The 17099-nt window shown below is 40.0% G+C and overlaps 1 long non-coding RNA gene across 2 annotated transcripts in view; it reads right to left on the bottom strand.

The window, feature by feature from the left end:
- LOC128084189 (uncharacterized) overlaps window positions 1–15631 on the bottom strand; it is a 58443-nt gene extending 42812 nt beyond the window's left edge. The window contains exons 1-3 of one of the 2 annotated variants that reach the window (XR_008208374.1): window positions 12515–15631; window positions 11937–11977; window positions 11716–11814 (exon numbers count right to left, since the gene is read on the bottom strand). This is a non-coding gene — a long non-coding RNA (uncharacterized LOC128084189). The remainder of the gene's footprint in view (window positions 1–11715; window positions 11815–11936; window positions 11978–12514) is intronic. The other variant, XR_008208375.1, reaches the window with a different exon arrangement.
- Window positions 15632–17099: the final 1468 nt, after the last annotated feature.

The raw sequence follows: 17099 nt of genomic DNA, 5'->3' as shown, positions 1-17099 counted from the left end.
GGTACGTATCAAGGGACCTTGAAGGTGCCCTGCATGATCATCAAGAAGGAATCAGAAGAATAAATAATTCCAGAACTGATGAACTTTTGAAATCAAGTTTTAGTGACGAATAGTACAAAAATACAAAATAGTTACAGAGAACATGAAGGTAAGTTGCACAGGATGTCCTACCTGTGCAGCTGTCTTCTTCTAAAAGATGGCCAATTCCAATCAAATCATTGTGGTGATGAAACTATACCATATGGGAAAACAGGAGCTGCCAAGTACCACACTCCAACTCTAATATCTGCTGCCTCTGCTACCCTTTCCTGACAAGGACTTTCCCCCACACTCTTCTGTCTCACTGCCAAAGAGAAACCTTACTGCTGTGTCAGGTTTTTTCCAAGTCAGGCACAGGCATTAGGCAGCCAGCTGGGCTTTGTACAATGCTAAGCCCACAGTCTCAACTAAGACAAAACAGCAAAACATAAACAGACACAGGGCTCTACAGAAGCCCAACTCCTGAACGCTGAGCTCTGTGCCTTGTTACACTTAGGGCAGCAAAATGAGGCTGGATCTCTCTGGACAACAGTACAGAGGTTCTTCTGCATTTAGATGCTGGCTATGAAGAAAAGACCGTAAATATACAAGATGCCACCGCTGACCAGTTCTATCCTGCTTAGTATAGTCCTGTGCCTCCAGTAAAGCATTAAAGTTTGTGCTGGGATGCAACACAGCTTTGTAAAATTCAGACATCAAAGGTAACAGTTTTTCCACAGGTTCAGAACTCCAGAAATAACAAACTGAACAGCCAAAAAAATTGTAATACAGAGATAAAGAGGAGTTTTCTGGATCGCCAGTAAGTTTAAATTAGGCCAGCATCTGTGATTTAAGTCATCCAACAAAGCACTTCTGCAATTAAAAATCCCTAGGGCCTAACCCCACCCCTCAGCAAAGGGTAACAGAACCAAGACTCTAGGAAAGAAACATTTCCTTGACCAGGATAGAACAGGATCTAGGATGAGCACATCCTCCAGAACAGAGGATCACATAATAACCACCAATAAAAAAGAAGCCCAGAGTTGCCCAGAGCTCACTAGCTTGGGGCTCTCACACCAAAGTTGCCCAAAGGGATATATCTGCTTCAGGTGGCAGACTGTGCAAGCTGGTAGAGCTTGACACAGTCTGTACAACACACAACACCTCAGAAGCCACTTCATATTTGCTTTAGCTGTTCTTTTTCCACAGATTCCTACACAGACACTAGTACACACTGGATAAAACAAAGTTGTATTGAGTACATTAATACACCAATTAAGAATTCAAGAGTTGAAGATTTGTGTCACAAGATTATTAACAACTCTCAGAGGCAGTGCTGTAAGGCTTTACATGAAGGATGTAAGGCTAAACACTGAAGGATATGAATTTATGCCTAGAGGAAATGGACTGACCAAATACCAAAAAGAAATAAGGACAAGGCTGGAAAAAGGTCCTTTTAGCATTTTTTAGAATGACTTACATTTCAACTAGCACAAGACAAGGAACTCCCTTCAGATCTGGATCTTCCTGCTCAACACAAAGGTATCTTGCTAGCATCTCATACAATACTTCGCAAGGAAAGCACTTCCTAATTCTTAATTTCCTTCACAAATAAAGGCATCTGAAATTGTCAGAGACAGAGCTTACATTTTTCCTCACTTATTCCTGTATGCTGCTGTCTAGTCATGAGATGATGCTGTATGATACCTCGTGGCTGGTCCTGTACCTCTGGGATACTGTTGATCAATTTTCTTCCTCTGCACCAGATGTAGCCACTGCCATAGGAGCCAAACAAAGTACAGAAGCAATTGCTGTTCTCTTCAGAAAGCAAGTAATAAAAGCTGGTTAAAAACAATTCTTTGAGAGCTTCATGATTTTTTTTTTTTCTGTTGTACTTTTAATTGATTTTCAGAAGGTCACATTTGTCTGTAATAGCCAATAAACAGAATCACTGCAGCAATCTAATATCAAAACTAACATTCTGGCAATGCTGTGACACTAGAAGTTTAACTTTGCATTTTAGAGGTTCATATTAAAAGACTTGGTTTTTTCCCCCTCTGCTGATACAGTGCTCCTTCAGAGTGCCAGGAAACATTTTAATTCATTAATACTTTTGACATCACAGCAACATGTATAACTAGCACGTAAACACTGTATAGGTATTTGCCTATCAGAGAGAATGTTACTTATAGGTACGCTATAAATAAATTTATGCATAGTTTCACTAATAAAAAGATGCAGTGCCCAGATATCTGACATGCAAGCAATCATGTGAGACAGCAAGCTTAAATGACAAGGTAGTTTACAAATGCAAGCACAGAAGTTGTCTTTGTCATGGAGGTTTATTTGGCCATACTGATTTGAATATAGTAACTGTCAAGTTTGCAGTTACAAGAACTGATATATGTAATAAAAAGTGATTTCTTCTGCTGTGCTTGAAGTCAAATTACAAAAAGTGATAGTGCAACTTAATGAGTCAGAGCCCTCAAGCTTCAACCACAAGACAAAAGTGTTAGTCAGAAAGGCTAGGAAAGCTGCAACTCTGAGAAAACCATTCCTAAGATCTGAAAATGAAGGTTCTTTTCTGATGGAAACTCACATCACAGCCTCCCAGATGCAGATCTATGGAGCTCTGTGACCAACCACAGCCCAGGGCAGGCATAAGCATCCATAGGTCCCCATGAAGGTACAGCTACATCCTTGCTGTCAGTATTCAGAAACATGAGAGCCTTCTGAGAGGGCATAATTGATCACCTCTTACAAATGCACACCTTCCATCCATCATTTTATTTTATGAAATCTCATAATCTGTTCCTCATCTCAAGCAGCTTCTAGGAAATGCATTTGGATGCAGTGAGTAGGCAGATGGGAATTCACTACTTAATGATGAAGTTATCCTCAAACATTTGCATTTAGTTGCATCAAAAGATGCAAGAAATCAGCTATCGCTTTTCGGACCAAAATTATATACCAATACAGAATCTCATGGTATATGTTAAGAAAGCGGTATCCAATAGACCTTCAAATCATTGGGTCCTTATTAGGTCTCAGTTTTCAAGTCCATTTTACATCCTATGTTTTCCTTGTTTTATCATGTTTGTTTTATTCTGCTATACACTGTAGCACAAGCATTCAATGCAGTAATAAATTTTGGATGCCTTCTTCATTGCAGAACATACCAGCTCTCTGTGTGGGGACAACACAAATATCTGAGGATAGGTTAAAAGCCAGAAGACTTCTGCTCTATTGTACAAACAATTCCTGCCCACAAACAAGAAAGAAGAGAATACAGACTGTTCTCAAGAACTCTGCAACCCCTGAAAAGAGCTAGGAAGAAAAATATATGTAAAATATCACCATTCTTGTATGACATTTCTAGAAAGTCTCACAGGCAAACAGGAAATAATGCTGCTGTCCAAAACATAATTTTTAAATAGAAGTTGCCTGTTATTGCAGTGTTTATCTGGGACCCACCTGTAGACCTCCAAAGGCTGTTTGCACTAGCTCCTTGACATTATCAACTTGTGTTATTTGCTGCCTCCCTAAATGTCAACTGCCTAACCTTTTCAGACTATTCTTACACACAGGCTGCTTTTCCAAAACTCATTAAGTATCACAAAGACCTACAGTCCTGTGTAAATCTTATAATCAAGTCAAGCTGCAAAGGGAATACTGAGATGCTTGAACCAACTCAAGATTTGTGTACTTCTGATTTCTTCCTGAAAAGATCCATCCTCATTGCTGAGAGAAAAAGAATTGTGTAGGTTTTTGTTTTAATTTTCTTCAAAGAATGATAGTGCAGTTTACAGGTAGTTGATTGTTACAATGCAACTAATGAAGTGCTATTTAAAATCTACCTTTGTTGCAAGTAGCGCATTAACTAATAAACAAGTTACTGCAGAAATGAGACCTGAAAAATTTTGGTGATCTTGTACAATCTTTAAACCTGCAGTAATTGGAGACGTCATCCAAGCTGATTACCCAAAGCCTCAGCCCAAAAGCTTATGCTCTGTATAGATTATGGGGAGAAAAGGTGCCTTTTATGGATAAAGCAAGAAGGCATTACAGCTTTTCAGTTGCTGGTAAAGCAGCCCCTGGGAGGAATTTGGAATTCTTTAAGTGGCAATCATTTAAAAATTTAAAAGAACTGAAACTCCTAACTAGAGAGTTCAGAAAGCACAAAAGTACTTGCAGAAGAATGGGGTGCAAGATGCAATAGATTTTTTCAGAGATACTAAAAGAAATCATTAAAAAAAAAAAATAATCTCTAAATACTGCAAAAGCGCCAAAACCTTCAGCTCAGCAAGAATGCTCTCAATGAGTTCTTTTCACACTTTGTAGTCACATCTCAGATTGCTTCAACCCAAGGCAACCCCTTGCACTTGACTTTGTTAAACCTCATTAGGTTCTCATGTGCCCACTTTTCAAGCTTGTCCACGTCCCTCTGCATCATTCTTCCCTTCTATTGTGCCAACTGCACCATTCATCAGCAAATGCTGTTATTAGCAAATTTGCTGAGGGTACTCTTGATCCTATCAACTATGTAATTGAAAAAGACATTGAAGAATTGAAGAGCACCAGTCCCAAGACAGACTACTATTGCATACCACTTGTGTCCAGCCTCCACCTGGACAAAGCTGTTGACTGCAACACTCTGAATTTACCTCCGTATTCCTTATTTTAAACTTTCAGAACATATTTTTCATGGTACAAAGGCTCTACCAAGGTAGAGAAGGCAAACTAGTCGTATTCAATGATCAGCAGAGCAGATGGTTGGTTAAGAAATATAAGCTAGAGGGTATTGGGCAGAGGCAAACACTTTTTTTTTTTTTAAATAAGTGAAGGGAGAATTCAGAAGTTTGAGAAACATTTGCAAGAAACTGATAAAAGAAATATTAGTAAGTCAAGGAATATGATTTATTTATATATATAAAGACTTAGAAATCTTGAGCCTTAATTACCAAGTGTCTTCATAAATTTGAGTAATCATAACTACTAGCCCAGATTCATAGGATTGTATTTCACAAATAATTTTAATAGAGAAGAAGGAAAAAGAAGAAGAAGGAAAAAAGCATCACACACACGCAGAACTTCAGTACAATTTGCACTGAGAGCTAGAGGATCACTTTCAAAATAAAATCCAGAAACTGCAGTCAAGGTAATGCCAGTCACTGCTTTAACCACAGGAAAAAATATTCTTATCTGCCAGTAAGACTTCTGTGATATCATTAGAAGTAAACAGTATATGGATTATACCTGAAAATACTAGCATTTGAATATACTTACTATTTCTAATTTTACATATAGTTTCCAGGAGCACAAATGTACCTTAACCATTAGTACTGCCAAAGAAAAATGCCTGGAGAAGAAAAAGATTTCCTTATAACATAAGGTGACTCTTGCTCAACATATGCACATCTCTATAACAAAGGTCATATGGAAACAAACACAGGCCTTAAACACATCATTTTTTTGAACTTTGCTGCTACAAGACCCCCAAAATTTCAAAGACATTGTAGGTAGAGCACTCATAAGGTGTGCCAGATAGTGCTTCCATGTACCTCAAGCAGAATCTTCTAACTTTCACATGTTTTATGGGAAGCAGTTCTCCAAACCCAAAGCTGTAAGGGGGCACAGCCAACAGCCCTACAGTTGGCAGAGAAACAGCTCTGAACTTTCACTTCAAAAAGCAGTCTCAAGCAAATATCTTGAACTCAACAATTGCTTAACAGAGCCTATTTATGATACAGCGTGTATGTGTTAGGTATCTACTTCTACAGTTATCTTGATTTCTTTCTCATCCTCAATTCTGAGTTATCCAGAAGCTGTTTTTCAACAGAGGATAAGCCCTATATTTAAAACTTCCCCCATTTCAGTATCAGCAAGCCCACTTAAAGATCAGATATATTTATACCATTTTTGAACAGCAAAATTGCTCACAGCTAAGAAAATGGCAGTGGTTCCACAGTACAGGCCTTCTTACAGGGTTGAAACAGATTTCCATCACTTGTCTAATTAGATATCCCCTAGAGTTTGTGCAAAACACAGATACTTAAGCAGCAGTTTCTATGACTACCATCATTCTACTCATTATCTCTGAAGGATTACCCAGAGGATTCTCTTTAATAGATACTAAGAAGGGAAAGTCATGATAGCACACTGCGTGATCTGATGGGTGCTAGAAGTGCATACTGCTTTCAAGATCCTCTGTGTGTTAGCCAGATGCATTTGTGCTGTTGGCTCATGACCTGTCATTTACAAACTTTAGAGTGAACAAAAAGGGAGCAGAGTCAAGTACTGCACCTAAAAATGGTGCTGTACATTGCATTCCTTCAACTTTGAGTCCTGTGCTCCAGCCAGGACATGGAAGAAATGCTATCAGCCAACTGAAAACTCTACTTAAAAGAACCTGAATTTCAGTAAGCTTTGGGAAATATCTGGAGAGGCAAGGTTTCCTTTAAGAATTAAAGAACTGTGAAATGATGAATTCCTCTCTCCCAATTTTGCTTTTATGCCCACATCTGCAACAAGTGGGAGTTAGTTCCAAGTTGCCAAGAGGATCATCCTCTGGAGACTTGACTGAAGAATTTGCTTCCCCTAAGGAAACCCCTAGACTTCAAAGTCTGGTTTCAGCAGACTGAGAAAAATCAAGTAGAGGTTCCTAAGAAGAGGAAAAAAAAATAAATAAATAAAAAATTGTTACAAAGTTATTAAGATGACTCGGTGGTTTTGAATTAAAACATCTCAAACAGCCAAGGAAATTCACGTTTACACAAAAAACTTCTTTGCAATTGAGTTCTAGTGTTGTGACCAAAGCACCAGACAGGCCTTAAAAGTATGGATGAGCTCTAAGTTGAACCAGAATTCAACCCTAGAGACATCGTTCTCCACAAAGCTGAGTTGGCACATCACTGGAGAAGGTCCTGTCTCACACAAGGCAAGAATCATGGCAAATGGATGAGATGCACCAAATGTAAAAGAGTTGGTTCAGGACATTACTGCAGACTTTCCAATTATACCTTTCTAGATGCTCCTCCCAGAATACTCAAACTAAGACTTAACATAACTTTTATTACCAGCATTGTACAACTGCTACAAGAAAGTCCACAGACTTTTGAACTGTTACTGAAGGCTGAAGAGGAAGCTAAAAGCATTGTGAAGTTCTGGCAAAAAAAAAAAGAAGTGAATTTTACTTCTACCTAATAGCAGAAAGTCACAGAAGTAACTCCTATTAAACTAGTTGCAGATGCTCTATAACTGATTTAAAATAATTGAAAACCCTCACAAATCAAAATACTTGCTCATATTTTAAAAACAGTTGTATATATTAGTTATCTTAAGATAACTGAGGACACAACTAAGTTAGTCTTGTAGAACCTTCACAGTGGCATTAAACATTCAGTTATACCTTACGTCAATGGTTGTTAAACACAAGTTCTTTTTTGCTCGTGTTTAAACCAGCTATGTTATTACAGTCAGGGTAGTGCACAGTGCTAGAACAGCATTTACATCTCTTCAGAATGCAACTCCATTATGCTTTCAGCTCTCCAGGGCAGTGTTTCCACATGCTCTGTGCATGTGAAGGGAGAAATGAAATTTTGGAAAAGTTTTTTTTTTTTTCCTAGGCTGTTCAAGGCAAAGAACAAGAGTTACTTTACTCAAAGGAGCACCCATGAACCAAAACCCAACAAAAATACTGTCTATAGCACGAAGGCACCAAGTTTCCTAAAGAAGAATATGCAAAATAAAACCTACCCTCAAATCTTCAGTAACCTAGATATTTGTTAAAAGCTCAGCCATCACTAAATTAACCCAGATATTTGTTAAAAGCTCAGCCATCACTAAATTTCCCTATAGCTAGGTATGAGATTAATGCTTATTATTATCACCTCCAGAGATGAAGAGATGCCCTTTACCGCTGCAAAACTCAGATTTAACACATGCGTCTGGCAGCCACAAGCAGGAGAGCAGCAGCAAAATGGTTGTAGCCATGAGAACCTACAACCTATGCAACCAAAACCACACGCTCCTACTTTAAATTTTAGTCCTAATTCTCTTTGTTTTTATGACAATAGTTGCCTTTCCCTATTTTAGTTTACCTATTTCCCAAAAGTAATTCCTGTTACTATCTTCTCTCTTTCCAAAATGTATCTTTGAGAAGCTTGGATCTTAGTTGGTCTCAGCACTAAGATGTATAGCAATCACCCAGATAAATTAAAGACAAGTGATGGATGGCAGATTAACCCAGAGGAAGGCAAAGCAGTACCCTGTGTTCTTTTTGTATCACCATTAAATAGAATTGTAGAGACATTGTCTTCCTCTGGTGACAGGCTGCATCTCTAATGGGATAAACTTCAGTGTGCTAATTGGCATAGACTACAAATTGGCCACTGGTGTGTGCCTGGAGGTCCTGGGCAATAGGCTGAATGAAGCAAATTGCCCAAAGAGATTTGGAATGAAATCCTTAATCACAAGTTTCAACAACAGAAAAAGAATACTGATTTTATCAGAATTAGTTACCCACATATCAGAGGTGGCTCTTCCTCCAGTTTCTGCATTGCTATGCACAGAGCATGCTTTCATATAAATGGACCTTATCATTAGGGGAGAAAAGGTGAAGTAAGAAACCAGAAACTGAGGAAGGAGGGCACTGCAATGCTGTTCAGTGTCTCAGAAAATCCTTCTGTCTGGTAGAAGCAGCAGGACCACAGAACAACCAGGGGAAAGGCTTCAGTCCTCTGCCTCTTCTTTGCAAAGAAGAGACAAAGACTCCTCTAAATCCAGAGGCAGAAGTGTCCTTCCCAGTGGCCAAGTGGGTGGATGACTGCAGCTAAGACCAACAGAGACACCTCAGCACCTCGCCCCCACTTGCTGTGCCTGTACACCCAGCAGATGGATGGATACTCCAGATATCAGCTGAAGTGTTTCTTCTAGATGCTGTGAATAACATTTTGGATTATCTTATGAGACCTGAATGTCTATATGCCTTTTTTTTTTTTTTTTTTTTTTTTTTTTTTAAAACAGAGCCATGCTTTAGAAGAATATAACCTTACCAAGGTCACAAGACTTTCACAGCACCCCAGTTTTATGATTTTGCTTTATGTTCTAGAAAAATAACATTTTCCAGCTTGCAATAGACAAACAAGACTCACGATCTATACGTACACTAAAAAAATGACCTACTAATTCCCCCACCTTTCTTCCCCCTTTGGGGAAAAGGTTTGAATCCAGTTTGGCATGTACTTGCTGTAATAACGTTCAGGGTGTTGTTTAAATAAGGCTGTTCTCCTGAGCTGCTAAGACAGTTCATTATATTCCCTCAAATCCACAACAGTTTGAAGAACATCATTCTAGTGCTGGCTACAATACCCACAGCTACATATCGCTCAACAGCTTACACATTTGCTTTCCAGTATTACTGTTACCACTCTAGGGAATGTATCACATTACATCAGGCTGACCTTGAATAGGAAGACAACTTTAGAAGAGTTTGCTACTGGTTCTAAGCATCAGGAAACACAACCTCTCCCAAAACAAAGTCAGCATGGCCAATTCCTCCATGAACAAATAATCTCTTTTCAAAACAGTCTCAAGGCATAATTAGCAATTAATGAATCCCTATCCACTATCAACATACTCTATGCAATGCTAGTCCAAGACGTTGACAAAAATCAATCCTTCTAACCACCATTTTTACCTTGTTTACTATGTATTGTTTGTACATAGTATGTATTATTTTTGTTTTTTAAGAATATGAAATAGACAAATTATGCCAAATTGGAGTCTCTCTAGCTATCACATAACTGAAAGTTGATGGATTAGTTTAAACATTTATTAGCTTAGTACAAATTAGTACAACTGTTATATTTTATATAGTTCTATGGATGTCTCCTGACATCTCTGGAGTGCCAAGAGAATAGACTTCGTCCTTTTTGATACAAAGTTATAGGTAAGAGCAGATGTCATGATGTTTTAAACAGCATTCACTGTTAAGGGTAAATAATTAGACAGGAAGAAAAAAAAAGACTGGGTTTTCTTATGTATTTCTTTTTAGGATTACAAAAGACAAGTCAAAGAATTCAGCAAACATCCCTCTTCACTTCCGACATCATCTGACTTTCCCTTTTAGCTACAGTAAATATTCTTATACATCAAAATAGAAGAAGCATGTAACAATCAGAAAGATCAATGCAGTGGAATGGCGATACAGGAGGTGCAACAACAAAAGGACCAGCATGAACAGAAAGATGTTACAAAGGAAGAGTGCTTACCTGAAGATCTAGGCTCACAGGGAAAAACTCCAACCAGAGACCCTCCCCTAGCGGCAGTCAGCCCTTAAATGAGGTCTAAGAGAGGTGCAGCCAGGCTCCACCCCTTCCAGTCACACAGCTGAATTGCCTTCACCTGTGCTCCCAAGGCTGACTGGGTCCTTTCCTCAGGAGCTCAATCAGTGGTTCAGGCCACAACCCAACAGTTACCATGCAGCAAGTTTACTAACCTCAGGAAGAGCCAGGCCAGGTGAACCACATAAACGTAATACAGCCAGACACAGAAGAGGTGTGCACAAATCTTGTTTGAGATGAATAGAATAAGCATTTCCAAAATGCTGCCTTTCACAGTGAATCAGCCATGTGTTCCCTGCCCCAAGTTTGGGCTTCTCTTTAGCTGCTTACAGCTGGGAACGCGGTAGTTCAACTTGTTTGCTTCCAGATATATGTACTTTTCTGTACAACCTTCCTTCCAAAAGAATACCGCTCTTCCCACAGAAAAATTCTTAAAGAGAACACAGCTCCAAAAAAACAAGTTAAAGTTCCCCCTACCCCAGAGAAACCCATTGATTCATTTCTTGATTTCTCTGCTTTGTAAAAATTTGCATTTCAAAAAAGAAGAGAAAGAACAGAGTCCACAGCAGCACCAGCTTAACTAAAACAATCTTTGAATATTCATTTTCCCTCCTCTTTTTACAGAAAGATTGGTCCTGCTATCGCAGTTGCATGATGTGCATGCAGAGGACAGGCCCCACTGAGCTCCAATTTCCAGTGAAAGAGCATCAATTGCATTTTTATGCTTGTTAGTGTAATTACAATTCAGTATTCGCATTGCAGTAATGTCTATGCAATCCTGCTGAGATTTGTTCTACTCTGCAGCATACAAACACATTGACATGACCCCAAAAAGAGTTGGGTGGTTGCCAGTCCCACCTTGTAGAAAGCACGAATGATTGAAAGGCTGAGTCTACATCAAAGTTTTTATCAAGACTTGTACAGCTGCCACTTGCATGAGGTCCTGAACTAGGTAAGGTGAAACAAACAGAAACAAGAGCTTTAACACGTGTTCTTCTGTTGTGCTTACGCACATACTCTTCAATTATGTGCCTGCAGCAACCAGCTGAAGCCAGCACAGAACATGTGTGGATCCAGGCACTGGCGCAATTCTCACCCTGGCAGACCAAAATGCTGTCATTTTGGCTGAAGTGTTCCATCTACTTTTGTGCTCACAAGTGAGCCGATAACTTCTAATGTTTCTTTCACTTGTTTTCTTCCATTCTGTGTCCTGCTTACTCTCCAGAAAAGCAATCTCCATAATGTTTTAGTTTATAGCATTTCTAAAGAGGCAAAACACAAAACTCAGTAACTGTTTCCACCACAAGAAACAATCAAATCTTAGGAAGCAAAATAAATAAGTGAATAACCTTACCATTTGATGAGATGTCCAGCTCAGAATAACGAGATATTTTTTGATGCTTTGAAGACAAATACCACATTCCATATTCATTGTACCGCTGAAACATAAGACCTGTCAGAAGATTTTCAAGTGATTAAAAAACTATGGACATGTCGTGCACGCTGACAGTAAGTTTCAGGTAAAAAAAACAAGGCTAAAAATACATAGCTGTATGCATGCACACACACACTTACGAGCTTTAACACTCCAAGGACAGAATCCAAGCTCTGAGATCCTAAAGAAAAAAAATATCAAGAGTCACATAACATTTCAACAAGGGAATGCTCCAGAACTAAATCCAGCCACTGCCTTATCTTCTACTGGGGTAAAATGGAGACTAACTCATGGTTTAGTAAATCCCCAATTTTCCTTACAGCTTTGGTCAAACGTTCTAAAAAAGCCCATAGACTTCTTGATTCCCATAGACCTAAGGACTTGTAGGTTGCTAAAAACAAGCAGCCCACACTTTGGTTACCTAGCTGACCACAAGGTACCCCCAAGCGTGCCCACCAGCTTACCATTAGTGATAACAGCTCCACCTACCACCAACCCCTCCATGAGCCATTAAATCCAACCTTGTTTCAATTAGACTAATTAATTACTACTTTGCAACACCTTCCCTCAGCAGGACTCTGCTGTTGCAAGGTTTTTTCACACTGACAAGAAAAAAAAAATTGTACTGCAGAGATAATCAACAACTTGCTTCAATGTTTGTATTTACATTAAATAACAATTGTAAAACAGACAAAAAAAAAATAATAATAATAATTACCTGTGCAGCAGCTGAAGGTTACTTGGGCAGCACAACACGAGTGCTCTCAGGAGGTAGAACCAGGCTATTTTAGAGACCACAAATTTGCCCCACAGCTGATGCTCATATTGGTTGCTTCTGTATTAAGCAAGACCATTAAAACTTCAGCTGGTGAAGAAGTCTGGGCCTTGGAGAGTTCACCTTCAGTAGCTCAGACAGGCCAACAAAGCAGTGCTTTTGCAATCCTTAGACTGCCTTTATCACAAGATAGATAAAATGGATCTCCATCAGTGCTGGGTTGATCCTACAGCAGACACCAGGCCTATCCAAGCACCCAAGTTACATCTTCCTTCTCTGCAAAGTGCCAGGCTCCTGCACACGTGGTATGCTATAAATGCGTGAGCCCAGATGATTGCTTTATCTGGGAGCTGAAAGTGAAGTTGTTGTTTCGCCCACCTGGCTGCAGCACTTCTAGTAATACCTCTCACCTCGACATCACTGAGCTTCTTAAAATTACCTTTCTTAAAATAAAGACGTGTTCTAAGGTGATTTAGAAAATAATTATATGTGCTCAAAGTTGCCTTTTTTTTTTTTCTTTCCTGCAAAAAGGAAAACACTGACAGGTCTTTCTCTGTAGTGCTTGGTCATGTGTCATGCAAGTCAGTGATATTTTTGTTCCTTCTCAGTAACATGAGAAGACTAATTTTGTCTTCTGACCTCATTTTGATTAGCTTTGTGTGGTGGAAGGTTATATTAAATCATTAGATTCCCTCATCAGCAAAGTAAAGCCACATTAAAGACAGTGTACACTGCAGGAGAGCAGCCTATTCCACCCAGTAATGGTGTCCTTCTCCTCAGGGCACAGCACCCGGCCTCTGGAAGAAGCTGTCTCCCTCAGTAAGTTGTTCAGCATACAGTCTTTTACCAAAGCATGCAGATAAAGCAGTGCTTTGTTGGCCTAATCTGGCTTGGAAAACCTTTGCCTTGCAGAAAAACATAGCAATTCTGGTAACCAGGCAAAAAGCACAGTATTTTAAATCATGGTGTAGGAAGGGCATTTTAGAAGACAGCAACAAATAGATTGCTGAATCGCTGTAACAAAAGTCCAAACATGGTGATCTTTCCGGTGAGATGTTTTCTGTCATGCTGAGGCCAGAGAGGAGGGGAGAGGCAGCACAGGGTGTGACAGGCGCTGCGATGCTCCCACCACCCACAGGGTTTCCCTTGGGCCTTTTAGAAAGAAAGAAAATCCAGTGCCGTAATTTTCTCCCTTCGAGATGAGTAAACTGTATTTCTTCCAATGAGAAGACAATCAGCTGCCCATCACAATGACAGTTACCTGCCCTTACTGTCCTTAAGCAAACTAGTTCTGTCAAAACCTAATGATTCTCAGTTGTGAAAATGTACTTTTGACATTCTGCGTGTCTGACAGAAAATACAAAGCAGCCACAAATACTATCACAAAGCAGTGAGCATCCATTTCATCTCAACAGAGGTTTTCGTTAGAAACAAACAATAAGAACACTGTGGCATTACTTCTGTTCATTTGACAAGCAACCAGCATTTCTCAGATTTCAGCTCTTCAGTGGGTCTTTGGGTAATGTCTGCTCCTCCTTCACCATCTTCTGTGAATCACATCTGTGGAGAGAGCCAATCCATCCACATCTTCTCACACCGGCTGCCAGCCCCCAAGGTCCCCATTAAGGTCACACAGCCTGGGGCTGCTCACAGGCAGAAATACCAGCTGATGTTACCAGATTCCAAACTGGAAATGGAGGAAAAGGGATATATGCTCATCTAACTTATGACTCCATTTCAAAGTTTTTTGTTCCAGGATAGTTTGTTCTGGTGGACACAAATCTGGCTGTTAGTGGCTTCAGACATGGTGATTACAAGCACTGCTGAGGAATACAGGGTAATTCCCCTACTAGCAGTTGTCTTGCCCTCTTACTGCTCTCTGGTAGCTGTGTAAGTCTGTATTTTCCACATACTAATGTTTCAGTCTACTGTCCTTGAGAAATGTTCTTCTTTTCTCTCTGTATTTTCTCTCTGTTTTATCAGAGATAGGGAGAAAGAAAACTCAGTAACTCCCCAGAAAGTGCTCCTTTGAACTTTGTTGCAGCTAATTATCTCACCCCAAGACTGAATTCTTAGTGGAAGGTCTGCACTGAAAAGGGAAGGGAAGGGGGAAAGGGGAAGGAGAAAGGGAAGGGATAAAAGGAGGCCAGTTGGAGAAGATACACTACAATTCCTCTGCATTTTTAATGTCTATTGGTTCTGTGCATCTTTCTCTGTTCATGGAGGATCTCAATAGCAGTTGTAGAAGATATGGTAATTCTGTCACTTAGAAATGCCACCATCTCCTCTGCTGCTTGGTATCATGCCAACAGAATTTCACAGCACAGGCTTGGTGAGAGATAACAACTGCTGGCTAATCACAGGCCAAGGCAATGCATCCCACCAAGTGCACTGCATGAAGAGTCCAGCCCAGTGCAATTACTGAGGGCAAGTGGCAAGGAGGGATAGAGCTGATAGATCAGCTGGCTGCTGGGATTGACACAGACGACCAGAAAGCTGGAGCAAAGCTGTGCAGTTTCACAGCAATTGAAAATGCTGTAATATACTTGCATTACTCCACACAGCACTTATAAAAATTTCTTCTAAGCTCCATTTTCTAGCTGTTAACACATCATTTCTTATTATATGCTTTTTCCTTTTAACCTATCCTCCTGCTTTATACCCACCAAACAGGTACAACCAAAGTTGGTTAACAGGAAAAATCCAATTTCAGGAAGTTAAACTCACTTAAACTAATCTCAGACTTCCAACCTTCTGCCTGAACTGTGACATGGGAAAGTAGTCAACAATTTTTATTTCAGCACACTAAGTTGCAAAGAAAACAGGTCCTTCTCACATGTACTTGCAGCCACTTGTCCCCTCTGTGCCTGCAACGTGCATTAAAACCTTCACCTGCAGTTATTTTAAGAAAACATGTAATATCTTCTCTCCTATACAAGCAGGGAAATCTTGGCAGGAGCAGTAACGCATAAAAGCAATTGGGCAGAGGTGACAAGCAGGAGCAGGGCTGTAAACCTAAGAGGCAGGTGCAAAACAAACCCAAAGGCTGATCTCCTGGCCTGAAATCTGCCACTACCAGGAATGAGGCAGAAGATTGGCTCCCAGGGGACTGGGGTCTCCCCACGTGGCCCCCAGGGCAGGTTTCAGCAGCCTAAGACCATGCCATGAAGCTCAGTGCCCCATGCCCAGACAGGTGTGAATTTGGCTGCAAATTCAATAGAGCAAAAGAACTGCAGGTTTCCCAATTAGCACACATCAGCACCACGACCATGCACAGATTCATGCTCTGCAGCCATTTCTGCCCTGTGGTGATCTGGCCCCATCTGCTCTTTGAAATAAATTCTGTTGAATCTCTCACACAGGTGAATTTACAGCCAGTCCCCAGGAACATGGTAGTATTGGATTAGAGATGAACCAGTTCTTGCATTCTGTATCAATTCTTCCATTAGGGCATTTGTTCAAGTAATCATTAGTTTGCTGCACACATGTAAAACCATATGCTAAACACATTTTAAGTGAAGAGTGATAAAGTATAACAGGACAGCAACAGGAAGAAGATGTTTGTGGAAAAATGAGCCTGTGGCAGATCTGAAATCTTATTAGAAAATAAAATATTAAGAAAAAATACAAAGTATCATGTCAACCTAATTGTGCAAGAATACACAACAAATATTTTCCATGTAATAATGATGGAAAGGAACATCTACAATATCCCAAATTACAACTGAGCTGTGGTGCCATGCAAAGCGGTTACCAGATGCCCAAGAAAACCAGGCTGCAGGGCTTTAACATTTGCAGAAAAGGAGTTTGTGAGGAATTCCCAGAACAAAGCTCTTCTTTAAAATAACCAGTTCCCTCTTCCAGCACACCTTTGTTATTCATAGAATCATAGAATTCTTAAAGTTGGAAGAAACATTTAAGGGCCGTCTAGTCCAACTCCTCTGCAATGAACAGGAACAGGCACAGCCAGACCAGGTTGCCCAGGGCCTGATCCAGTCTTGCCTTGACAGTCTCCTGGGACGGGGCATCCATCATATTTCTGGGCAACTGTTCCTGTACCTCACCATCCTCACTGTAAAAGACTTTTTCCTTATATCTAACCAAAATCTGCCCTCTTTAAGACTGAAACTATTTTCTCTTGTTCTGTCACAACAGACCCTGCTGAAGAGTCAATCCTTTTCTTTCCTATACTTCTCTTTAGATACTGAAGGACCACTCTCAGGTCTCTCTGGAGCCTTCTATTTTCCAGGCTGAACAGCCACAGCTCTCTCAGCCTGTCCTCGTAAGAGAGATGTTCCATCCCTTGGATCATTTTTGTGGCCCTCCTCTGTATGCTGTCCAATTGGTCAATGCCTTTCCGGTCCTGAGGATTCTACATCTGGACACAGTACTCCAAGTGAGTTCTCACCAGAGACCAGTGGAATATATTAGCACCGAAATACTTCCAAGCCCCTCAAAGAAAATATTATAGACTTTTTAAAATTAGCTTTCTAAAAAAACCTTCTCTTTTACAACATGAACTGTTGGA

The sequence above is a fragment of the Tympanuchus pallidicinctus genome, unplaced genomic scaffold (genome assembly GCF_026119805.1).
Source record: "Tympanuchus pallidicinctus isolate F22 unplaced genomic scaffold, pur_lepc_1.0 scaffold1, whole genome shotgun sequence".
Lineage (NCBI taxonomy): Eukaryota > Metazoa > Chordata > Aves > Galliformes > Phasianidae > Tympanuchus > Tympanuchus pallidicinctus.
Note: the sequence above shows the minus strand (reverse complement) of the source record. Positions and strands in the feature narration are given on the sequence as shown.